This window comes from Tamandua tetradactyla, chromosome 3 (genome assembly GCF_023851605.1).
Source record: "Tamandua tetradactyla isolate mTamTet1 chromosome 3, mTamTet1.pri, whole genome shotgun sequence".
Taxonomy (NCBI): Eukaryota; Metazoa; Chordata; class Mammalia; order Pilosa; family Myrmecophagidae; genus Tamandua; species Tamandua tetradactyla.
Genome location: NC_135329.1, coordinates 175,616,989 through 175,642,473, shown reverse-complemented (window position 1 = coordinate 175,642,473; position 25,485 = coordinate 175,616,989). Strand labels below are relative to the sequence as shown.

The 25,485-nt window shown below is 37.2% G+C and overlaps 1 non-coding gene and 2 pseudogenes across 1 annotated transcript; 1 reads left to right on the top strand and 2 right to left on the bottom strand.

The window, feature by feature from the left end:
* Positions 1-11,779: 11,779 nt before the first annotated feature.
* On the bottom strand, positions 11,780-12,430 carry LOC143676496 (CKLF-like MARVEL transmembrane domain-containing protein 6 pseudogene; annotated as a pseudogene).
* Positions 12,431-14,064: 1,634 nt separating this feature from the next.
* On the top strand, positions 14,065-15,161 carry LOC143675843 (glycoprotein-N-acetylgalactosamine 3-beta-galactosyltransferase 1 pseudogene; annotated as a pseudogene).
* Positions 15,162-23,335: 8,174 nt separating this feature from the next.
* On the bottom strand, positions 23,336-23,442 carry LOC143678441 (U6 spliceosomal RNA). The gene has a single exon (XR_013173250.1). It is a non-coding gene; the product is annotated as a U6 spliceosomal RNA (small nuclear RNA).
* Between the last annotated feature and the right edge of the window lie 2,043 nt (positions 23,443-25,485).

The window sequence follows — 25,485 nt, the reverse complement described above, 5'->3', positions numbered from 1 at the left end:
AGCAAAGGGAACCTCAAGATACTGCTCCTGAGCTCCCTTGACTGAGTGCTCAGCTTCTAGACCAGGGGTGTTACTCCAGAGTAGTTTAACATTGTTCCCACCTCCAGCTCCAGAATCAGATATTGTGCCTGGGGGAGAAGCAGGTCAAAAGACAGATAACTCCTAATCACCTCCCAAAGGAACAGACTTCATTTGTAACAGAGCATGGAGAAGTTCAAGCCTGAAGACACTCTCAAAAACCATGGAGATTGCAATGAAAGACAATTGGAAGTAAATTCAAGATACATGCTAAATAGTAAGCCTCCTAATTTGCAGGAGAGAACCAGGGAATGAGTGAACTGGAAGGAAATCTCCTAGGGTCTTAACAAATATCAAACATTGACTTTAAAAACTGTTCCTTCAAAGTTGCCAGAATTAGATTGGATTGGTTGTAGAGCAATTTATGCCCCAGGGCATTGTTAAAAACATAGAGCAGCATAATAGCTATGTGTGGTCAAGCTAAGAGATGATGGGAGCCCTGCCAGTCATTCGGGGTGACTATAGATAGACCCAAAGCTGTACTTCCCTGAGGAGCAACATCAGAAGTTTAACAACCTGGTGGTGGGGGTGGGGGTGGGGGTGGGGGTGTGGTACAAAGGGATGGAGTAAGCAGGTAATAGACTTCACTAAAATAATCCAACCTGTCACTAAACTAAGAAATAACAATAACGAGCCCTGAAGTGTGGAAGACTAGTACTCAGAGTTACTAAAACATATTATCTAAAATGTCCAGTTTCCAACAAAAAATCATGAGGCATGTAAACAAAACAGGAAAGTATGGCCCATACACTGGAAGAAAAGCAGGCAACAGAGCCACCAGATGTAAGATTCATCAGAAAAAGACTTTCCTAAGTAGCCATTATAAACATGTTCACAGAACAAAAAGAAACCATGATTAAAGATGTAAAGTAAGGTATGATGACAATGTTGCATCAGGTGGAGAATATCAATAAAGAGATAAAAATTATAAAAGAAACCAAATAGAAATTCTGGAGTGAAAAAATACTATAACTGAATGAAAAACTCACTGGAGGAGTGCAACAGTAGATGTGAACTGGCAAAAGAAAGAATAAGTGAATTTAAAGTTAAATCAGAAACTATGCAAGCCAAACACTAGAGAGGAAAAAAAGAATGTAGAAAAATGAAAAGAATCTCAGATATATGTGAGATACCATTAGGCACACCAACATATTTGCAATGGGAGTACCAGAAGGAGAGGAGAGACAGAGAAAGTAGGAGAAAACTTTTCTTATGAGATTCAGGGAAAGTAGTGCTTGCGAGTAACTTATAGCTGTAAATGCCTATTTTAAGAAAGAGGAAAAATCCAAAATCAATAATATAAACTTCCACATTAAAACACTGGAAAAAGAGTAGTAAACAAAAGTGGAAGGGAGGAAATAATGAAGATTAGAGTGGAAATTAATGAAATAGAAAAATAGAGAACAACAGATGAAACCAAAATTAGGTTTATTGTTGAAAAGATCAAAAAAATCGAAAAAATGTTAGCTAAACTAAACAAACAAAAAGAGAGAAGACTCAGATCATTAGAATCAGAAATGAAAGAAATTACATTACTACTAACCTTACAAAAATTAAAATTACAAGAAAATACTAAGAACAATTGTATGTCAGCAAAAGATAACTTCAATGAAATGGACAAACTCCTAGAAAGACACAAACAACCAAAACTAACTTAAGAAGAAATAGACAATCTGAATAGATCTATGAAAGTGAAACAGAATCTGAAAACTAACCACGAAGAAAAGCCCAGGCCTAAATGCCTTCACTGCTGAATCTTATGAAACATATAAAGAAAAATTTATGGCAATTTTTCACAAACTTTTCCAAAAAAAAGAAGACAACATTTTCCAACTAATTTTATGAGATCAATATTATGCTGATAACAAAACCAAAGACATCACAGGAAAAGAATATATCTTTTAGATATATTTTAGACATATATATCTTTTTAGATATATATATCTAAAGAATATATCTTATGAATATGAATGAAAAATCCTTGACAACCATACAGCATACAAAAAAAAAAAATCCTCAACAAATGTCCAGCAACGTATGAAAAGAACTGTTGAACACCATAAATACATGCAACTTTGAATAGGGCATGAGAATTTTTAAGTCTGTCTGGTGTTATATCCCGATAAATCCCAGAGTGATTTGAACAGTGAATTAAAGAAGTATTTGCAAAGTCCCCTTGGGGGAATGGTGAGAAAAGGGGGAAATTTCAACTCTCCCATTTGGAGAATCCCTGGAATATTCTCTCAAGCAGTGGGAACAACCAAAGAAATAGGCCGAGCCCTCAATCTTGGGATTTGTTCATATGAATCTTATTCCCGCAAAGATGATAGGCTAAGCCTACTTAGAATTACACCTAAGAGTCACCCGCAGAGAGCCTCTTTTGTTGCTCACATTTGACCTATCTCCTTCTCAGACAACACGGCAAGCAAACTCACTGCCCTCCCCCTCTCCACATGGGACATGACTCCCAGGGGTGTAAACCTCCCTGGCAACATGGGACAGAAATCCTAGAATGAACTGGGACACGGCATCAAGGGATTGAGAAAGCCTTCTCAACCGAAAGGGGCAAGAGAGAAATGAACAAAATAAAGTGTCAGTGGCTGAGAGATTTCAAACAGAGTCAAGAGGTTATCCTGGAGGTTATTCTTACACATTATACAGATATCCCCTTTTTAGTTTAAGGTATATTAGTGAGGCTAGAGTGAAGTGCCTGAAACTGTAGAGCTGTGTTCAGTAGCCATGTTTCTTGAAGATGATTGTATAATGATATAACTTTCACAATGTGACTGTGTGATTGTGCAAACCTTTTGTCTGATGCTCCTTTTATTTACCTTATCAACAGATGAGTAAAACATATGGAATAAAGATGAATAATATGGGGAACAAATGTTAAAATAAATTTAGAGTGAAATGCTGGTGATCGGTGAGGGGGAGGGGTGGGGGGTATGGTATGTATGAACTTTTTTCTGTTTTCTTTTTGTTGGGGACAAGAGGCTAGCCTAAGATGGCGACTGGGCTAACATGGCCACCCTGGCTGATGCAACAGCACCTACTTAGTACAACAAGGTTCTTCACGGAAATAGGTTCCCGCCGGGACCTTCCCGCCGGCGCGAACTCCCCACCAATTATCTAACCAGTCTTTCCCGCCGGCGCGAACTCCCTCCTATCATAATGCTCCACATACTCTACTTCCCCTCCCAAGCTGGTATATATACACCCAGCTAGCCTAATAAAATTTGCAGCTTGATCAGAATCCTGTCTTGCTGTCCTTCTTGCGTCTCTCTGTCCCATAGCCATTCTTCCCTCAGCAGGTGGCGGACCCCGTTGACTGTCCTGCGGGTCAGGACATCTTTTTATTTCTTTTTCTGAATAGATGCAAATGTTCCAAGAAATGATCATGATGATGAATATGCAACTATGTGATGATATTGTGAATTATTGATTATATATGTAGAACAGAATGATCAAAAGTTTAAAAAAATGAATAAATAATAGGGGGAACAAATATTAAAATAAATTGAGTAGACTGAAATACTAGTGATCAATGAAAGGGAGTGGTAAGGGGTATAGAAAAAATAAGAGGAACAAAGGTTAAAATATGTTGGGTAGATGGAAATACTAGCTATCAATGAGAGGGAGGGGTAAGGGGTATGATATGTATGAGTTTTTTCTTTTTTCTTTTTTTGGAGTGATGCAAATGTTCTAAAAAATGATCATGGTGATGAATATGCTACTATGTGATGATATTGTGAGTCACTGATTATATACCAAGAATGGAATGTTCATATGCTAAGAATGTTCATGTTTGTATGTTATGTTTTATTAATAAAAATAAAAATAAAGAATAAAAAGAATTGTACACCAATTTCAATCCAAGTGAAATTAATCCCAGAAATGCAAGTTTGATTTCAAATAATTAAACATGGAGTCACCATATGACCAAACAAACACTCCTAGGTATACACCAAAGGGAAATGAAAAACACATCCATGCAAAAACCTGTACATGAATGTTTATAGCAGTATTATTCATAATGGCCAACTGGTGGAAGGAACCCAACTACCCATCAACAAACATTTGAAAAAATAAAATAAAATTCCATGCAATGGAATATTATTTAGCCATTTAAGAATGAGGTTGTGATACATGCTGCAATATGGATGCACCTGGTAAACATTATAGTAAGTAAAGCAGACCTGTCAGAAAAGACCACATATCATATTATTCCATTCACAAGAAATGTCCAGAATACAGGACCTATAGAGACAGAAAGTAAATTAGTGGTAAATTAGGGATTGGAGCATGGGGTTACAGTGATGGAGGGATGGGGGGTGATAGCTAAAGAGCATGGGCTTCTTTTTTGACATGATGATGAAAATTTTAAAAAATTGACTGTGGTGATGGTTGCACATACTAAGAGCTATTGAATTGTAAATTCTAAATGGATGAGTTGTATGGTATGTAAATTATATTTCAAAAAGCTGTTAAAAGAAAAGAATAACACAAAGAACTTTCGTAATACTTTTCATTCATATTCACTAATTGTTAATATCTTGGCACATTTGCTTTATTCCTCAGACATCATGCCCTTTACTCCCAAATACTTTAGCATGTATTTCCTAAGAACAAGGACATTCTCTTACATGACCATAGTACAATGACTGAAATGGGGAAAACTTGACATTGATATAATACTGTTGTCAAATATACAGCCTGTTCTAGTTAGCTAGCTGCCGGAATGCAATATACCAGAAATGGAATGGCTTTTAAAAGTGGACTTTAATAAGTTGCTAGTTTACAGTTCTAAGGCTGAGAAAATGTCCCAATTAAGTCTATAGAAATGCCCAATCTAAGGCATCCAGGAAAAAATACTTTGGTTCAAGAAAAGCCAATGAAGTTCAGGGTTTCTCTCTCAAGTGAGAAGGCACATGGTAAACACGGTCAGGGCTTCTCTCTCAGCTGGAAGGGCACATGGCAAACACGGCGTCATCTGCTAGCTTTCTCTTCTGGCTTCTGGTTTCATGAAGCTCCCCGGGAGGCATTTTCCTTCTTCATTTCCAAAGGTCGCTGGCTCATGGACTCTCTGCTTCATGGTGCTGCAGCATTCTCTACTCTCTCTGAATCTCTTTCATTCTCCAAAATGGTTCCTTTTTTATAGGACTCCAGAAACTTATCAAGACCCACCCAAATGGGTGGAGACATGTCATCACATAATCCAGCTAACAACCACTCTTGATTAAATCATATCATCCAGAGAGATGATCTGATTACAGTTTCAAACATACAGTATTGAATAGGGGTTATTTTGCCTTTATGAAATGGGATTTAGATTAAAGCATAGCTTTTCTAGGGAATATACATCCTTTCAAACCAGCACACAGCCCATATTCAAATTTCATCAGTTGTATCAGTATTTTTTATTACAATATCCCCCTGATTTAGGATGCAGTATGGGATTACAGGTTGCATTTATGAGTCATGTCTCTTTAGTCTCCTTTAATCTGGAACAATTCTTCAGTCTGTCTTTGCCTTCGCATCACTGACTTTGAATACTACAGATCTATTGTTTTGTAGACTGTCCTTCATTTTGGATATTAATGTGAAATTTAATGAGAAGGCTTGTGTTCTAATTTGCTAGCTGCCGGAATGCGATATATCTGAAATGGAAAGGCTTTTAAAAAGGGGAATTTATTAAGTTGCAACCTTATAGTTCTAAAGCTGTGAAAATGTCCAAATTAAAGCAAGGCTATCAAAATGCCCAATCTAAGGCCTCCAGGAAAGATACCTTGATTCAAGAAGGCCAATGACATTCAAGGTTTCTCTCTCAATTGGAAAGGCTCATGGCAAATATGGTGATGTCTGCTTGCTTTCTCTCCAGGCTTCCTGTTTCATGAAGCTCCCCCAGGGGTGTATTCCTTCTTTATCTCCAAAGATCTCTGATTGTACAGGCTCTCATGGTTCTCATGGCTCTGCTGCTCTTTTTTCCAAAAATGTTTCCTCTTTTAAAAGATTCAGATAAACCAATCAAGACCTACCTGGAACGAGTGGAATCACATCTCCCTCTAATCAAAAGTAATACTCATAGGGTGGGCCTCGGTGACTCAGCAGGCAAGAATGCTTGCCTGCCATGCCAGAGGACCTGGGTTCAATTCCCAGTGCCTGCCCATGTAAAAAAATTTTAAAAATTAAAAAATTTAAAAAACTTAACACTCATAATTGGGTTAGTCACATCTCCATGGAGATAATCTAATCAATTTTCCAACATACAGTGCTGAATAGAGATGAAAAGAAATGGCTGCCTCCATCAGATAGATCAGGATTAAGACATGGCTTTCCTAGGGAACATAATCCTTGCAAACCAACACTTGGTTGTGTGGATTGGCAGAGAGGAAAAAGAAATGGAAGCTGTGGTTAGCTGTGACTGCAAGGCTTGGCAGGTGAGGTTCTGTGTTCTTACTTCTCTTTGTTTCTCCAGCACCTAGCAGTACCTGGCATGCAACTAGTTCTCAATAAATTGTTGATAAAGAAATGCTTGGTGCTATGTGAAAGGTCAAGAACACCTTTCCCAGCATCTGCCTTTGGAAGCTTTTTTATAGAAAAGGGTTTGATGAACTTCAGCCTTAATTCCAAACTTGGATAATTTTTCCTAATATTTTAAATTTATAATAGTAAGAGTTAATTGAGCTCTTAATTGTGCCAGGCACTGTTCTACATGTTGTGGATGCAGCGGTAAACAAAGCAAAGAAATATCTCTGCCCTTTGGAGCTCATATTCTAGTAGACAATGAGGGAAGATAGACAATAAACAAAAAATATTAATAATAATTACAAATACACATTATGTTTCTCACAATGTGGAGAAAATAAAAGAGGATAAGGAAATAGAGAGTGTTGAGGGAGATCCTATTTTAAATAGTGAGGTCAGAAAATATGGTGTTTTGAGTAAAGATCTGAAAGTGATAAGAGAATTAACTAGGTGATATATGAAGGAAGAAATCTTGGCAGAAGAAATAGTACATTCTAAGGCCCTATAGTGTCTTGTCTGCAGGTTGGCAAAAGGTAGAAGGTTACATAGCCAAATATATATAAAAGAAGTAGAATAACGGAAGGGGAGAGTAGTGGATGAGAAGTTCATTGAAAGAACCTCTGCTTTTATTCTATTGAAGGATTTTGAGCAGGGGAGTGAGATGATCTGACTACTTTACACTCTTTTTTTTTTTTTTCTCATGGGCAGGCACTTAGAATCAACCCAGGTCTCCAGCATGGCAGGCGAGAATTCTGCCACTGAGTCACCTTTGTATTGCCTCTGACTGCTTTTTTTTTTTTTTTCCCCTCTGGCACATAGTATTTATCATATGACACCCACAGCTCTCAACTCAGATCAAAATACAGGTAGACCCCATCATATGATGGAAACAGGAACAGCCAACCAATTTGAAATTGGACACTGATGTAGGAATATTTGATCAGCAAATACTAGGTATATAACTAAAGATGCATTTATTTGTAATACTCAAGAAAAGGGATCTAGGCAAGGTGATATTCAGTAGTTATTATCTGTAGAATATACAGTTGCTATTAAAGACCTTTCTCTTTGGAAAAGAAGATATCTTTCCTATCTCTTTATCATTCATCAAGGGGTGTGCCCAGGAAATGCTTAAAATATAATTCTTGTAGGGTAATTTAGAATACCTCAGAATAAGAATATTGTTTCCTTATTTATCTACAGGTCCTTCTTCTGAATGCTCGTTTTATCAGACATGTTTTTCTCTGATGTATACAATGTACATAAAAATAGAATTATCTATGGAAACTACCAATATGTTAAAGATTTCACATGCAATACCCCAACTGTTTTTTAAAAGCTTCCCTCTGGCTCCTGAGTTGAGCAGAACTATAACAGAATAAGATAAGAATCAAGTAAACCATTTGCAGATAATTTAGGCTAGAGAAGATGGTACCTGAGACAAAGCTGAAACAATATAGATGGTGAAAGTGGTCAGATTCCGGGTTTATTTTGAAGGTAGGGCTTACAGGATTGGCCAATATTTGCATGGGGGTATGAGGAAAGGAGAGGAACCAAGAACGACTCCATGGCTTTTTTAGGGGGGAGGTGGGAGGTAGGAGTGCCTGGGCCAGGAATCAAACCTGGGTCCGCATGGCAGACAAGCGTTCTATCACTCAACCATGGTGCACCCTATAATAGCTCCTACTGCTAATAAAGTAAGTTCTTCCTTGATCTACTTTAGAATTATTTTGGTATTTCTTTGCCCTTTGCTCTTTATTTTGCAATCAATTTAAAATCCCACAAAATAGCTGGTTAGGATTTTGATAAGAATTGCATTGAATGTATGACAAATTTGGGAGAAATTACATTTTTTCAGTGTTTAAATAATTTTAAATGAATTTATTTAAAAGGAAGATTATAAAATTTAACATTAAGAAAGATAAAAAAGACTCACAGGATTTAAACTGACAAATACAAAAATGATTGGCAATAAACAATGTGAAAATACATATCCCAGTCCCCAAACAGAACACAATTTAAGAAGAGCAATTATAAAACTTTTGTGTCATAAGTGTATTTCCCTTATAATTCTTAAGAACTTTTCTAAACATTGTAATTGTATGAAATACAAGAAACCAAATTCACCAAGTGCTATCAATAAAAAATGATTTTAAATTTATTGTTTGCCCTTTTCTGTTAACCACAGTTTTTTTTAGTCCCAAGTTTTGTTTGAACTTTTTCTTTGCCATAATGGTCCAACTTTCTTGAGTTTATTGACTTTACCCTTTTCTGTACACAACACTGGGTTTTGGTCCCATGTTTTACTTCACCAAAGTAGTTTTTTCACTCCTAATTCCTTTCACAACACAGTAGTAAGAAAGAGGCTAACCAGTCATTCCATAACAATGTGAAGGAAGGCTGTAGAGTGACCCAAACCATCAGTGAACATAATATCCTTCTGAAAAGGAAAGGATTAAGTGCACAATTAAGAGACCTACTGCTGCACTAATAAAACAACTGGAGGAGAAACCTCAAAACAAGAAGAGATTAAGTTCAATGCCAACATGATATTGATATGTGTGAGGTCAGCTGAGGATATGTCTGTCAAACTCAACTGAGCCCAATGCATAGGTGGGGACCCTGAGGCAGGCCAGATGGTTCACTGTGAATTCCAGCTAGATCTAGATGACATTTAAAATGACGATAGTACAGTTTGATGAGAAATTTCTGTTCACCACAAACTAGTTATCTTTGAACCGGTCTTTCTTTTCAAACCCAATGATCAAACAATTTCTCGTCTCTTAGATGACATGCCCAGTAAGAACTATTCATGAAGGGTGACATCACCATTAATACTGGCATCCAAACTCTGATACAAATTGATAAGGTCCTGAGTTAGTAAACAGAGTAGAAGCTGTTTCTGGTCATATTGACCAATTTCTGAGAACTATATTAGCCACATTCATGTAGGTGAAACCCATCTACAATATACAAATGGCAGACGAGAAACTTAAAAAAGGATAGGATCATTAAATTGCATAATTGGAAACATGATTCCACCATTTCAGATAGATATCTTTGCTCAGAGACTTCCACCAAAGTACTGAAGGGCCTGATGCATAGGCTCATCACTTACTAGCGAACAAAAATCTAGAAGGACAAGAATGGTTTAGTCTGTGAACCACTCAGTCAGAAAGGCCTGATCCCAAGTGCCCTATTTGTTTGCCTATATGACAGCCTGCTAGCAATAGATAATCCTTCCAAATTATCAGAACTTGTTATGAAATCTCTTCAGTGGTTTGACTACTCTTTCATACCACCAACAATATTAATCTAGACAGGATTCTCCTGGCTACTCCCTTTCTTAAAAAGTTCTCCTCCAAAGAGAAATAGAGCAATACCTATGTGAGAACAAGGACCCAAAAGATCCTGCTGCACTCTATGCTGCACACACTCTGACAACAAGAAAGAGTGAGAGCCAGAGGTTCATCTCTGCCAGACGATGATGTACCGCATGGATCTCTGTGATAAGGAGACAGAAAAGGAAGCATGAGCATCTTAAATAGATGAAAAAGACTACATTGACGGACTTCTTAGCTGGGCTTTTAAAAAGATGACTGGGTCCAAAGAAAACACTAAAGAGAGCTTAGCAGAGCTGTACTAATTTAAATAGAAATAATCAGATGCCAACTGCAAACATGGGAATGGACCATTTTCTAAATCACAGCATGAATTCATCTCTTTAGACATGTGGTAAGTAGCTGAAGTCTGCTTTTATAACTACTTTCACTGTATTAGGCAAAAGATTTATCTTTCTTATCTTTGGTCCTTAGACCTGATATAAGTTCCTTCAATTTTTCTATATGTTAAATTATACAACAATTTTTTAAAATCAGTATCATTAACAATAAAAGTGTAGCATAAACATGGAGTTGCTTATGTTGTTGTTTTTACACACATAAAATACCAACATCTCCCATATGTATTTTATTTTAGACTATACAAAGGTCTTAGAAAGAATTAGTCATAATTATCCTAAAATGTCACAATGTAATTTTAAGGCTGAATGAGATGCAGTAAAGCCTGGGTATTATATGTTAAGGGAAAAAGCCTAGACCAACATTTTGAACATTGATCTATTAAATATACATTAAATTTCAGTGACCAGAACATAATCTAATCATTATCTATTTCATTTCTTTTACTAATAAAGAAACTTATAACTAACCAAGTTAATTTAAAAATAAAAAATTTCTAATAGGACAAGCAAAATGAGGCTGTTTATACAGCTACAAAGCATAATTTGGAAGTTGAGCCTAGTAAAACGTTCTAAAAGAATGACAGCATAATTTATCATCAGTTATTCTATATGATTTAAAGAATTTTCCTTCCCATACACCCCCCAAAACATTATCACTTAAGATGTTCCAACCATTACCAAAAATATATATATATATAAACAAAACCCCTCCGGGCTTAATTTGTGGTGACCGACATACAGTCCAATATTAATACATAACTGCCTTTCTGCCCTTCCCCTCATGCTTCAAAAGAAGTGATTTAAATTACACAAATTCTATAAGCGCTTCTGCCTGGGCATGGGTATCATGCAAAGTTGCTACCTTATGTAGCACCTTGTTCTAGTTTGCTAGCTGCTGGAATGCAATATACCAGAAATGGAATGGCTTTTAAAAAGGGGAATTTAATAAGTTGCTAGTTTACAGTTCTAATGCTGAGAAAATGTCCCAATTAAAACAAGTCTATAGAAATGTCCAATCAAAGGCATCCAGGGAAACATACCTTCGTTGAAGAAACTGATGAAGTTCAGGGTTTCTCTCTCAAGTGAAAAGGCACATGGTGAACAAGGTCACAGTTTCTCTCTCGGCATCATCTGCTAGCTTTCTCTCCTGGCTTCATGAAGCTCCTCAGGAGGCATTTTCCTTCTTCATCTCCAAAACGCAGGCTGATAGACTCTCTGCTTCATGGTGCTGCAGTATTCTCTGCTCTCTCTGAATCTCCTTTATTCTCCAAAATGTTTCCTCTTTTATAGAACTCCAGAAACTAATCAAGACCCACTCAAATGGGTGGAACTGGGTCACCTAATCCAGTTTAACAACCACTCTTGATCAAATCACATCTCCAGGGAGATGATCTAATTACAATTTCAAACATACAATGCTGAATAGGGATTAGAAGAAACGGCTGCCTTTACAAATGGGATTAGGATTAAAACATGGCTCTTCTAGGGTACGTACATCCTTTCAAACCACACACACCTGTTCTCCAGAGTCTTCAAGCATTAAGTGGTTCAGTGAGAGATTTTGACCTATTGGTAGTCTCAGGTTTTCTCAGCTGGGACTCCTGTCATTTTTCACAAAGTATAGTGAAAAAGTCAACGAGAAACCTAAAGCTTGCCAAAAATCCAAACACAATTGCAACAATTTCAGCTGAGCTCTTGTCAAGTGTGGCAACAAAAATGATGGATGCCAACAAAAACGCACACTCTGTTCCAAAGTAATATAAAAATCTGATGATTTTACGTTTACATCATCGACTCTGTCATAGACTGGAGTACAATACACAATCACTATAAGGAGACTGAGAAGGAAGTCACTGCAGCTTACAAATTCAAAAAAGTAAAGTCCTCCACACAAAGTACATTGTGATACAACTTCCTCACAGATGAAGGCCAGCAGAGACAGCAACAGCTGCGAGCCTTTGAGGGCGAACCGATGCCATGAGAACCGACTCCGGGTGAAGTAGGAGGCAAGACCTCCGGGGGCACCCCTAGCGGGGCCCGGGTCCCCTCCTCAGTGGTGGGGCTTCATACCACTCAGTTCTCCATTCCCCAGGGGTTGGGAGCTCGACAGCTGCAGAGACAGCGTAGCCGACTTCACCAATTTCAGAAGAAATTCAGAAATTATATTTCATATTCTTGAGGTTTCCTCAAGCATATTTCCCCTTTCAATTGGGTCTTTTTCTTAATAACTCAAAAACGTTTTATAACGTGGTCTTTAAAATTATTACACATATTTTTTTTAGATTTATTCCCAGGAACTTCATGTTTTCTTATTGCTCTGGTAAATGATAAATTCTTATAACCGTATTTCACAACTATTTTGGTGATTAGCAGTACATTTGATCTTTGTGTGTTGATTTATCTGGTTGAATTCTCTAATTTCAATAATTTGCGAATTCTCCTGGTTTTCTATACTGATAGGCTGATTTGTTTCCAAATGAAGACAGTTTTGTTTTGTTTTGAATTTTCCAACCCTTATCCACACCCCATTTTTTTCCTTTTCCTGTACTAGTTGGGACCTCTAACACAATAGTGAATCAAAGCAAAGTGGTGATAGCAGGCGTCCTTGTTTTGGTCCTAATCTTAAAAGGAATGCTTTCGTCATTACACCCTTGTGCGATATGTGCTTGAGGTTTTTATACATTCCTTCTACTGTTTTAGATTAAGGAAGTTTCTTCAACTTCTAGCTTGCTACGAGGCTTTTTGAAAAAAAATTCTAATTAAAAAAACTGCAGTAAATTAGAAAGTACAATACAAAGACTTTCTTTATACTGAACAATTGAGCATAAGTTGACAAACTGATACCCTTTCATCTTCATATTCTTGGGGGTTTTCCCATAAAAAGGACATTCTCCTACATAATCACAATACGACCATTAAAATCAGTAACTTAACACTGACACATTTACTACTCTTCAATCCTCCGGCCCCAAGAGTGTCGTGCATAACAATAGGCTATAACTCAGAATCATGCATTTCATTTAAGTATCAGGTCTCTTTTTTCCCTTTGGTTCTGAATCAGTTCCTTGGTCTTTCTCGGATTCTCATGACATGGACACTTTTGAAGATTGTAGAGCAGTGATTTTGTAGAATACTTCTCAATTTGGTTTTGTCTGGGTCTTCCTCATGATTAGGTTTAGGTTTCAAATCTTTACCAGAAATAACACAGCAACAATCCCCTTTTCTTCTCACTGAATTCTATCAGATGACACATTACTGATGATGTTGACTTCGATCACTTTATTATGGGGATGTCTTCTTGGTAATTATTTTCTGGGTAGATTCTTGGAAATTACATGTGTCCTTCTCTTTACCAAACTTTAAATGCATTCATTCATTTATTTATATTAGCACAAACTCATGATTTCATATTCTGTTCAATGGATTGAAATCTGTGGCTAGGAGCCGGCAGGCACTCTCAGGACAGGATCTGGGCGGGAGGAGGTGCCCCGGCTAGCACCCTGAGACACTTCTGTCTCAGGCCGGGATGGTGGCTGGCCCCAGGTCGGCCCCTCACCACCCCCACCCTCACCCCGGAGAGCCGAGAGGGAGCCGCCACTGATGTCAACATTTAGCAAGCCAAAACAAGCACCATTACAAGACTACTTGCCAAAATTTAGCAACAGAGAGGTGAACATTAACGAAGAACTTAAGTTTAAAGAAGCCATGATAAAAGAACTGATGAAAAACACTTTCGGGAATGGTTTGTAAATCTTGGCTAAACATTTTAATCTTCTTCTGTGGATCAACAATCGGACATTTTTTCTTTTTAATGTTCTCAGCTATTGGTATTTTGTTGGAAGAACAAAATAATATCCAGCCTATTTTTCATAATGATTCTCGTGCTAGACATTCAAATGATAATGGACAGAATCACCTAGAAAGACAGATGAACTTCAGTTTAGATGCCAGGCAGCATAAAGATGAGGACACAGACATCAGTGAAAAACTCTATCAGAAGGATAAAATTCTTTGCTGGGTTATGACAGAACCTCAAAATTTAGAGAAAAAGGCCAAGCACGTCAAAGCTACATGGGCTCAAAGTTGTAATAAAGTTTTATTTATGAGTTCAGAAGAACATAAAGATTTCCTTACTGTGGGCTTAAACACCAAATAAGGCAGAGTCAACCATACTGGAACACAATTAAACCTTCTCATTATGCTTATGACCATTATTTAGAAGATGCTGATTGGTTTATGAAAGCAGATGATATGTCATACTGGACAATTTGAGATGGCTTCTTTCAAAATATGACCCTGAAAAATCCATTTACTTGAGAGATTTAAGCCCTATGTAAAGCAGGGCTACATGAGTGGAGGAACAGGATATATATTGAACAAGAACCCTTGAGATTTGTTGACGCATTTAAAATGGTCACATGTACACATGGTTCCTCCATCGAAGACTTAGCACTGGGGAAATGCATGGAAATTATAAACATAGAAGCAGAAGATTCCAGAGATACCACTGGAATAGAAACTTTTCAACCCTTTGTACAGAACGGCACTTAATCAAAGTTTATCTACCTAAAACCTTTTGGAACTGAGATTATAACTATTATCCTCCTGTAGAGAGCCCCAGATGTTCTTCTGATCTTGCAATTTCTTTTCATTATGTTGACCCTTTAACTATGTATGAATTAGAGTACCTTATTTATCACCTTTGCCCATATGTTATTTTTACAGATATCAATCTACTTCACCTGAGAATATATTAAAGGAAATAAGTGAAGCATACAAAAATGATGATCCAAAAGTAAAATTAGGAAACTCTTGAAAGAAAAAAATATGACTGAACATTTCTCCAAAATGTTTGCCTCTTAAAAGGCTCCAATAAGCTGATATACCTACTTCAAATAGGTGGGGTCACATCGTCATGGAAACAACCTAACCAAAAGGTCCCACCCAACAATAGGTCTGCACCCACAAAATTGGATTAAAAGAGCTTGGCTTTTCTGGGGTATATAACAGTTTCAAACCAGCATACCCGGTTAGACAAATATATGAGGCAACAGTTTCCAGACATTGAACTTCACTCAATGCAGGACAGTAAGCTTTAAAAGAGGAGAAATGAAAGAAGTGAGACCTATGATTACCCCAACTAACTGGCTGGAGAAAGAACAGAGGCAGAGCCTGGTAGCCTACTTGAATTGAGGAGGCTAATTCCAGGGAGGCCAAGGCAGCTAGAGTTTAGAAAGTTAAGTACCAGAGGGGAAAGAGCACACAGTGAAACTGCTCTAGGAATCTGCAAAGGGTCACCCTTGAATTTTCAGTTGAGTACTTGTTTTTTTGTCTGCCAAAGCTGTCAGAATGCAACACACCAGAGATGGATTGGCTTTTAATAAAAGGGGATTTATTTAGTTAAAAATTTATATTTCTTCAGAGGAAAGGCAGCTAACTTTTATCTGAGGTTCTCTCTTACATGGGAAGGCACAGGGCGACGTTTTCTAGCCTTCTGTACTGGCTTCTGGGTTCCAACAGCTTCCTGGGCAATTCCATTTTGTATCTCCAAATGTCCGGGCTGAACTTTGAGTGCTGAAATGAGGTATGCTGAACTTCTTGGGCTGTGCTGCATTGAGTTCTCTTTTGACCTCTCTCTTTTAAGCCTCCAGCTAATTAAATTAAACCTCTTCATTGCAGAAGGCATTTCCCTTGGCTGACTGCAGATATAATCAGCCATTGATGAATTTCACATGCTAATGACTGACGTCCACAGCAACAGAACTAGGCACCAACACCTAGAAAAGTTGACACCTGAACCTAACTCCCACAGTACTTACCAGTGCAAATGAATAAGGAAATTACCCAAGTCTGGAACCAAACAGAAATACCCGAGTTGAAGATCACAGTAACTGAAATGAAAGATACCCTAGAGGATTTCAACAGAAGATTGGTGCTAGCAGAAGAAAGAATCAGTGAACCAGAACACAAAAAAATTTAAATGATTTAGGCTAAGGAGCAGAAAATGAAAAAAGTCAATAGGGACTAAAAGTCCTGTGGGATACTATCAAGCAGTAATATACACCTTATGGTGGTCCCAGAACAACAACAACAACAAAAAAAAAAAACAGAAAGGGGTGGAAGGAAAATTAAAACAAATATTGGCAGAAAACTTCCCAAATTTAATGAAAGGCATGAACATTACACCTTCAGAAACCCAACAAATCCAAAACAAGATACACTTACCTAGACACATAGTAGTCAAAGTCCAAGAACAAGGACAGAGTTTTGAGAGCTACAAGAGAAAAGCAATGTGTTGTGTGCAAAGGAGCCCCAATAAGATTAAGGGCCAATTTCTCATCAGAAATCACAGAGGCTGGAAAGCACCAAGACAAAATATTGAAGGTGCTGAAATAAAAAAAATTGCCGGCCAAGGATTTTATATCTGCCAAAACTAGCTTTCAAAACTGATAGAGATATGACCTCACAGAAATAAAGGAGGTAATAACAGGATACTATGAACAACTTTACGCTAATAAATACAACAATTTAGATGAAATGGACGGGTTCCTGGAAAGACATGAACAACCAACTTTGACTCAAGAAGAAATAGATGACCTCAACAAACCAATTACAAGTAAAGAAATTGAATTAGTCATTCAAAAGCTTCCTAAAAAGAAAAGTCCAGGACCAGACGGCTTCACATGTGAATTCTATCAAACATTCCAGAAAGAATTAGTACCAACTCTCCTCAAACTCTTCAAAAAAATTGAAGTGGAGGGAAAGCTACCTAATTCGTTCTATGAAGCCAACATCACCCTCATACCAAAACCAGGCAAAGATATTACAAAAAAAGAAAACTACAGACCAATCTCTCTAATGAATACAGATGCAAAAATCCTCAATAAAATTCTAGCAAATCGTATCCAACAACACATTAAAAGAATTATACATCATGACCAAGTAGGATTCATCCCAGGTATGCAAGGATGGTTCAACATAAGAAAATCAATTAATGTAATACACCATATCAACAAATCAAAGCAGGAAAATCACATGATCATCTCAATTGATGCAGAGAAGGCATTTGACAAGATTCAACATCCTTTCCTGTTGAAAACACTTCAAAAGATAGGAATACAAGGGAACTTCCTTAAAATGATAGAGGGAATATATGAAAAACCCACAGCTAATATCATCCTCAATGGGGAAAAATTGAAAACTTTCCCCCTAAGATCAGGAACAAGACAAGGATGTCCACTATCACCACTATTATTCAACATTGTGTTGGAGGTTCTAACCAGAGCAATTAGACAAGAAAAAGAAACACAAGGCATCAAAATTGGAAAGGAAGAAGTAAAACTATCACTGTTTGCAGACGATATGATACTATATGTCGAAAACCCAGAAAAATCCACAACAAAACTACTAGAGCTAATAAATGAGTACAGCAAAGTAGCAGGTTACAAGATCAACATTCAAAAATCTGTAGCATTTCTATACACTAGTAATGAACAAGCTGAGGGGGACATCAAGAAACGAATCCCATTTACAATTGCAACTAAAAGAATAAAATACCTAGGAATAAATTTAACTAAAGAGACAAAAAACCTATATAAAAAAAACTACAAAAAACTGTTAAAAGAAATCACAGAAGACCTAAATAGATGGAAGGGCATACCGTGTTCATGGATTGGAAGACTAAATATAGTTAAGATGTCAATCCTACCTAAATTGATTTACAGATTCAATGCAATACCAATCAAAATCCCAACAACTTATTTTTTAGAAATAGAAAAACCAATAAGCAAATTTATCTGGAAGGGCAGGGTGCCCCGAATTGCTAAAAACATCTTGAGGAAAAAAAACGAAGCTGGAGGTCTTGCGCTGCCTGACTTTAAGGCATATTATGAAGCCACAGTGGTCAAAACAGCATGGTATTGGCATAAAGATAGATATATCGACCAATGGAATCGAATAGAGTGCTCAGATATAGACCCTCTCATCTATGGACATTTGATCTTTTTTTTTTTTTTTTTAAAGAGAGAGGGAGGAAGGGAAGGAAAGACAGAGAGAAGGAAGGAAGGATGGAAGGAAGGAAGGGAGGAAGAAAGGGAAACATCTTTAAACATTTTCTTGTTTTATTATATTTTGTTTGTTTGTTTATTTTTTACATGGGCTGGGGCCGGGAATCGAACCGGGGTCCTCCGGCATGGCAGGCAAGCACTCTTGCCCGCTGAGCCACCGCGGCCCGCCCTGGACATTTGATCTTTGATAAGGCAGTCAAGCCAACTCACCTGGGACAGAACAGTCTCTTCAATAAATGGTGCCTAGAGAACTGGATATCCATATGCAAAAGAATGAAAGAAGACCCATATCTCACACCCTATACAAAAGTTAACTCAAAATGGATCAAAGATCTAAACATTAGGTCTAAGACCATAAAACAGTTAGAGGAAAATGTAGGGAGATATCTTATGAAACTTACAATTGGAGGCGGTTTTATGGACCTTAAACCTAAAGCAAGAGCACTGAAGAAGGAAATAAATAAATGGGAGCTCCTCAAAATTAAACACTTTTGTGCATCAAAGAACTTCATCAAGAAAGTAGAAAGACAGCCTACACAATGGGAGACAATATTTGGAAATAACATATCAGATAAAGGTCTAGTATCCAGAATTTATAAAGAGATTGTTCAACTCAACAACAAAAAGACAGCCAACCCAATTACAAAATGGGAAAAAGACTTGAACAGACACCTATCAGATGAGGAAATACAAACAGCCAAAAGGCACATGAAGAGATGCTCAATGTCCCTGGCCATTAGAGAAATGCAAATCAAAACCACAATGAGATATCATCTCACACCCACCAGAATGGCCATTATCAACAAAACAGAAAATGACAAGTGCTGGAGAGGATGCGGTGAAAGAGGCACACTTATCCACTGTTGGTGGGAATGTCAAATGGTGCAACCACTGTGGAAGGCAGTTTGGCGGTTCCTCAAAAAGCTGAATATAGAATTGCCATACGACCCAGCAATACCATTGCTGGGAATCTACTCAAAGGACTTAAGGGCAAAGACACAAACGGACATTTGCACACCAATGTTTATAGCAGCGTTATTTACAATTGCAAAGAGATGGAAACAGCCAAAATGTCCATCAACAGACGAGTGGCTAAACAAACTGTGGTATATACATACGATGGAATATTATGCAGCTTTAAGACAGGATAAACTTATGAAGCATGTAATAACATGGATGGACCTAGAGAACATTATGCTGAGTGAGTCTAGCAAAAAACTAAAAGACAAATACTGTATGGTCCCACTGATGTGAACCGACATTCGAGAATAAACTTGGAATATGTCATTGGTAACAGAGTCCAGCAGGAGTTAGAAACAGGGTAAGATAATGGGTAATTGGAGCTGAAGGGATACAGATTGTGCAGCAGGACTAGATACAAAAACTCTAAAATGGACAACACAACAATACCTAATTGTAAAGTAATCATGTTAAAACACTGAATGAGCTATAGGTTTTTTTTTGTTGTTGTTGTTGTTGTTTTGTTTTTTGTTTGTTTTTGTCTGTTGGTTGTTTTGGTTTTTTTTTTACTATTATTATTACTTTTATTTTTTTTCTCTATATTAACATTCTATATCTTTTTCTGTTGCGTTGCTAGTTCTTCTAAACCGATGCAAATGTACTAAGAAACGATGATCATGCATCTATGTGATGATGTTAAGAATTACTGATTGCATATGTAGAATGGTATGATTTCTAAATGTTGGGTTAATTTCTTTTTTTCTTTTTTCTGTTAATTAATAATAAAAAAAACTGATAGAGATATTAAGAAATTCCCAGATTAAAAAAAAAATGTGGAAATTTGTCACCACTAGACATTTCTTACTAGAAATGCTAGTGAGAGATCTTCAGCCTGAAAGGAAAGAATACAAGACAGTGGATCAAAGCAGCATAATGAAATAAATCCCTCCAATAAAGATAACTGTGACGGCTAAGTTCATGTGTAACTTGGCTAACTTATGGTGTCCAGTTGTTTGGTCAAGCAAGCACTGGCCTGATTGTTACTGTAAGGATATTTCATGGATTTAAATCATTAGTCAGTAGATTTCATTTATAGCTGATTACAACTACAACCAACAAAGGAGATTGCCTTCCTTTGAGAAATCTTATCCAATCAACTGAAGACTTTAAAGAGAGAACTGATGATTTCAGCAATAACGAAGAAGAATTTCTCTCTCTACTTCAGTAGCCAGCTTCTCCTGGGGAATTTATTGAAACCTACATTGGCATTCCCAAGTTGGGCCTGCCCTGTGGAGTTTGGACTTACCAATCCTCATGATTGTATGAGTCAATTCCTATAAGAAATATCCTAATATTTGCATATACTCATATATACATACAAATATTCTGTCAGTTCTGTTTCCCTCTGGAGAATCATCACTAATACAGATTTTGGTTCTGAGAGTGGTCCTTAAGAAATAGAATCTTTAAAAAACAAAGAAACAAAAATATATGTATATACTTTTTCTTTTTTTTTTGGCTTGGGCAGGCACCGAGAATCAAATCCAGGTCTCCAGCATGGGAGGCAAGAACTCTGTCACTGCGCCACCATCGCCTACCCTAAAAAAATATTTTTATTGATAATCTTCACACATGTACAGTCCATACATGTTGTACAATCAATGACTCCCAAGATCATCACATAATTGTGTATTCATCACCAGGATACTTTTTAGAACACTTGCATCACTACAGAAAAATAAATAAAAAGAAAAAAGAAAAAACTCATACATCCCATATCCCTTGCTCCTCCCTCTTATTGGCCACTAGTATTTCAATATACCAAATTTATCTGATCCCTTATCCCCCCTATGATTTATTTATTTTTATCCTTATTTTTTTACTCATCTGTCCAAACCCTGGGTAAAAGGAGCATCAGACACAAGGTTTTTACAATCAGTCACATTGTAAACATTATACCATTATACAATCATCTTCAAGAATCAAGGCTACTGGAACACAGCTCAACTGTTTCAGGTACTTTCCTCCAGTCACCCCAATATATCACACATGAAAAAGGGATATCTATATAATGCATAAGAATAACCTCCAAGATAAACTCTTGACTCGGTTTGAAATCTCTCAGAAGATACTAACGAGAATATCAGGAATTCTCCAAATGGGGAAGTTGAATATTTCCTCCTTTCTCCCCAGTCCCCCAAGGGGACTCTGCAAGTACTTCTTTATTCACTGCCCAAATTACTCTGGGATATGTTGGGGCATCACACTAACCTGGACAAACCAACAAGATCCATGCCATATTCAAGATTTCACGTACTTATGGTGTTCAACTAAACTGAACAAGTTAAAGGGCTCTAACAGTTTTTTTGGGTTGTTGGCTGACGTATGGACCAAAAGTTGGCCTTCATTACCTGAAGCTGAAATGCCAAAATTTCCCTGGTATAATGTAGATGAAGGGACCCAAAGGCTTAGAGAGATTGGAATGTTAGAGTGGGTTTTATCAGGTCAGAACTGTTCATCCAGGCAAGGAATGTCCAGAGGACACACCTTACGCTAGGACTGTCAGGAATGAATTTGTGGGAGCAGCAACATCATCCCTTAAAAATCTGTGGTTGTCCTTCTTGGTTAAGTCAGATATTACTGTAGGAACTGTTGCCACTGCCCTTGGGTCTTTAAGCACAAGGAGGTAATCGGATCCCAGGTTGGCAAGAAACAAGTAACAGTAATAGCCAAAGACAAGGTAGGCCTGGCTAGTAGATCATGGGGTACCTAGAAGTAAAATAGATGGGCAGTCTACTAAATTCGTACTTGGTCTGTACAAGCAAAAAAGTTCTAGGCCAAGTTAACAAAACTCTAATTTGAATCATAAAAACAGAATCATGACCCATCAATCAATTCCTAGACCTGAGACAGTTTACAGACCCTGAGCACTGTGAATGAAGGGAGGGCCAATTCCCTTGGGGAACGACCCTGTTACACACCAAAATTATGTTAGCTTTCCCCAAAGGAAAAGAAAATGATCAGACATTTCATGTATTATCAAATACTACCTCTAAAATAACATTAATTCCAGGATACTCAAAATGTCACTGTGGTCCACCAGTCAGAGTAGGAGCTCATGGGGATCAAGTGATCAATGGTATTTTAGCTCAGGTCCAATTCACAGTGAGTCCAGTGGTTCATCAACCCAGTTTTTTTGTTATTTCCTCAGTTCCAGAATGCATAATTGGAATAGGCATATTCAGTAACTGGCAGAGTCCCCAAATTAGTTCCCTGGCTTATGGAATGGAGGCTATTATAGAAGGAAAGGCCAAATGGAAGCCACTAGAACTGCTCCTTCCTAGGAAAATAATAAATCAAAAGCAATATCACATTCCTGGAGGGCCTTCCATCTCAATGAAACCCCCAGATGTCCAGTGGCATGGGACATATTGAGGTGAGGGATAAGCTGTTGCAACTGGCCCCTGCTACAAGAAAAAAGAGGCACAAAGCCTCTTTGGATATTGGAGGCAATATATTCTTCATTTTGGTGTGCAAGTCTGGCGATTTACCAAGTCACCTGAAAAGCTGCTAGCTTTTAGTAGGGACCAGAACAAAAGGAGGTTGTACAGCTGGTTCAGGATACTGTCCTCTGCAGATAACTATTCTTCTTTTGAGAAGTAGCTTTTGACCTGCTACTGAGCAATAATAGGGTCCAACAAGGTGCTATTAAAGTTTCATGAATTTGAAAGTTGGGAATTTCAGTCAGATTTGCTATATAAAGCTTGAGCCTGAATTGTAATATGCCCTTATATGAAATACATCTTAAAAGAAATATCCATATTTTCACCGCCTCAATCAACCTTGAACAATAACTGCTAGTACTACTAGTACCACTTCTGGATTTTTAGTGGGGCACTTTTGTAGAAATCAATCTGAATGAAGTATTTTTGGACATCTTTTGTATTACTACAACAATTTTTTTTTTAATACTGAATGCTTCATAAATTTCCATGTCATACTTGTGCAGGGGCCATGCTAATCTTCTCTGTATCATTCCAGTTTTAGTATATGTGCTGCTGAAGTGAGCACTACAACAATTTTTATTGTTGAATTGTTTAATTCTACTGTTAATAAAATATTAACCTCCCACATACATGAATTTCTGTTCATATTTCTCTTCATTAAAAGCACTTAGACACACTCCTGCTGTATAAACCATACTTAAATGTCTATTTAGAGTCTCTGCATTGTGGCCTATGTGTACAACCCTAAAATAAACCAGAATAGGTGGTGCAGTGTTAGTAGTCCCAAAGGAGGCTAATATCAAAGAAGTTCTGGAACACAACTTTTTTTTTTTATTTTGGTGAACAACTGGACCTAAGATGGTGTGGTAGAAGAGATGTGAGAAAATAAAGATGAAAATGCCTGGTATTAGACTCAAGGAGTTAACAAACTCGAGGAAAGACAACAGTCAAGCAAGGCAGAATGAGACAAACCATAAATTAAGTCTAAACATCATGCTGAGGGCTGGAAGAGGTGGGACTTACTATATTTGTGGCAGGAATTAGGTTCTAGTAGGAAAGATGGAGTGAAAAGTTACATGTGAAATCAGAAAGAAAAAAAAAGCCTTAGGCTTCAAGCAATTGCTAGATGTTGAGCTACAGAATTCTTAGGGCACTGCTACTAAAGCCTCTCTAGTTCCTGGTTTAGGAAACAGGTACAGCAACATCTCCTAAGGTCAGGGGGACCCTAGGACCCTGACCATAGGGGAGAATGCTTCCTATTACTCTACAAGATCAGGGCAACTGTACTCCGTTGTCCACATAGTCAGACCACCACTCAAGGTGGCCAGTCTGCCATGTAAATACACTTCATTTCTATGCAGAGTTTACATATGAAAGCCACCTTGTTATTTTAGACTTTGTCAGTTTTTAGAATTCTGCATTTTTTTGTGTCCTTTATTACCCTTAACAAGAATAATTAAATAGACTTTAAAGATAATGGAAGGGGGAAAGGAATGAGACAAGTATGACAAATGCTTACAGGTAGATAAAAAGGGGAAGAGATTGATACATGAATTGGGTAAAATTATCTGGTTTGACCAACATGGAGATTTCTAATTTAAAAGAGAAGTTTACAACAGCATCTAAAAGAATAAAATATCTAGGAGTAAATTTAGTCAAGGAGATAAAAAACATGTACATGAAAACTACAAGACACTGCTGAAAGAAATGAAAGAAGACCTACATAAATGGCTTGGCATCTTGTATTTATGGATTAGAAGACTTAATATTGTTAAGATGTCAATAACACCCAAAGAGATTTAGAGCTTTGACACAATTCTAATAAACATTCCAATAGCCTTTTTTGAAGAAATGGAAAAGCTAACAATCAAACAAGATGAAAGAGTTAGGGGTCCCAAACAGTCAAACACCTGAAAAATAGATGAGGAAAGTTGGAGGAATTATACTTTCCAGCTTCAAAACTTATTACAAAATTACAGGAATCAAAACAGTGTGGTACTGGCATAAGGATGCCATCAAAAGCCTAGAAATCAACCCACACATTTATGGCCAGTTGATTTTCAACAAGGGTACCAAGTACATTAAATATATAAAAAATAGTCTCATCAATAAGTGTTTCTAGGAAAACTGGCTGTCCATATGCAAAAAATGAGGATGGACAACCACCACACACACGTACAAAAATTAACTCAAAATGGATAAGGGACCTAAATATAAAAGCTAAAACCTTAAAACTCTTAGATGAAAATATGGAGGAAAATCTTTATGACCTTGGATTTGGCAATGGTTTTTAGACATGACACCAGGAACACAACAACAAAATTAAAAATTAAGGAAATTGGACTTATACAAAATTTAAAACATTTGAGCATTAAAGAACATTATTAAGAAAGTGAATAAGTGACTAGAAATATATAAAGAATTTCTAAAACTCAACAACAAAAGGACAAACAATCCAATTAAAACATGGATCAAATACCTGAATAGACATTTCTCCAAAGAAGATATACAAATGACCAAAAAGCACATGAAAAAATGTTCAACGTCATTAATCATTAGAGAAATGCAAATCAAAACCATAATAAGATATCACTTCACACCCATTAGG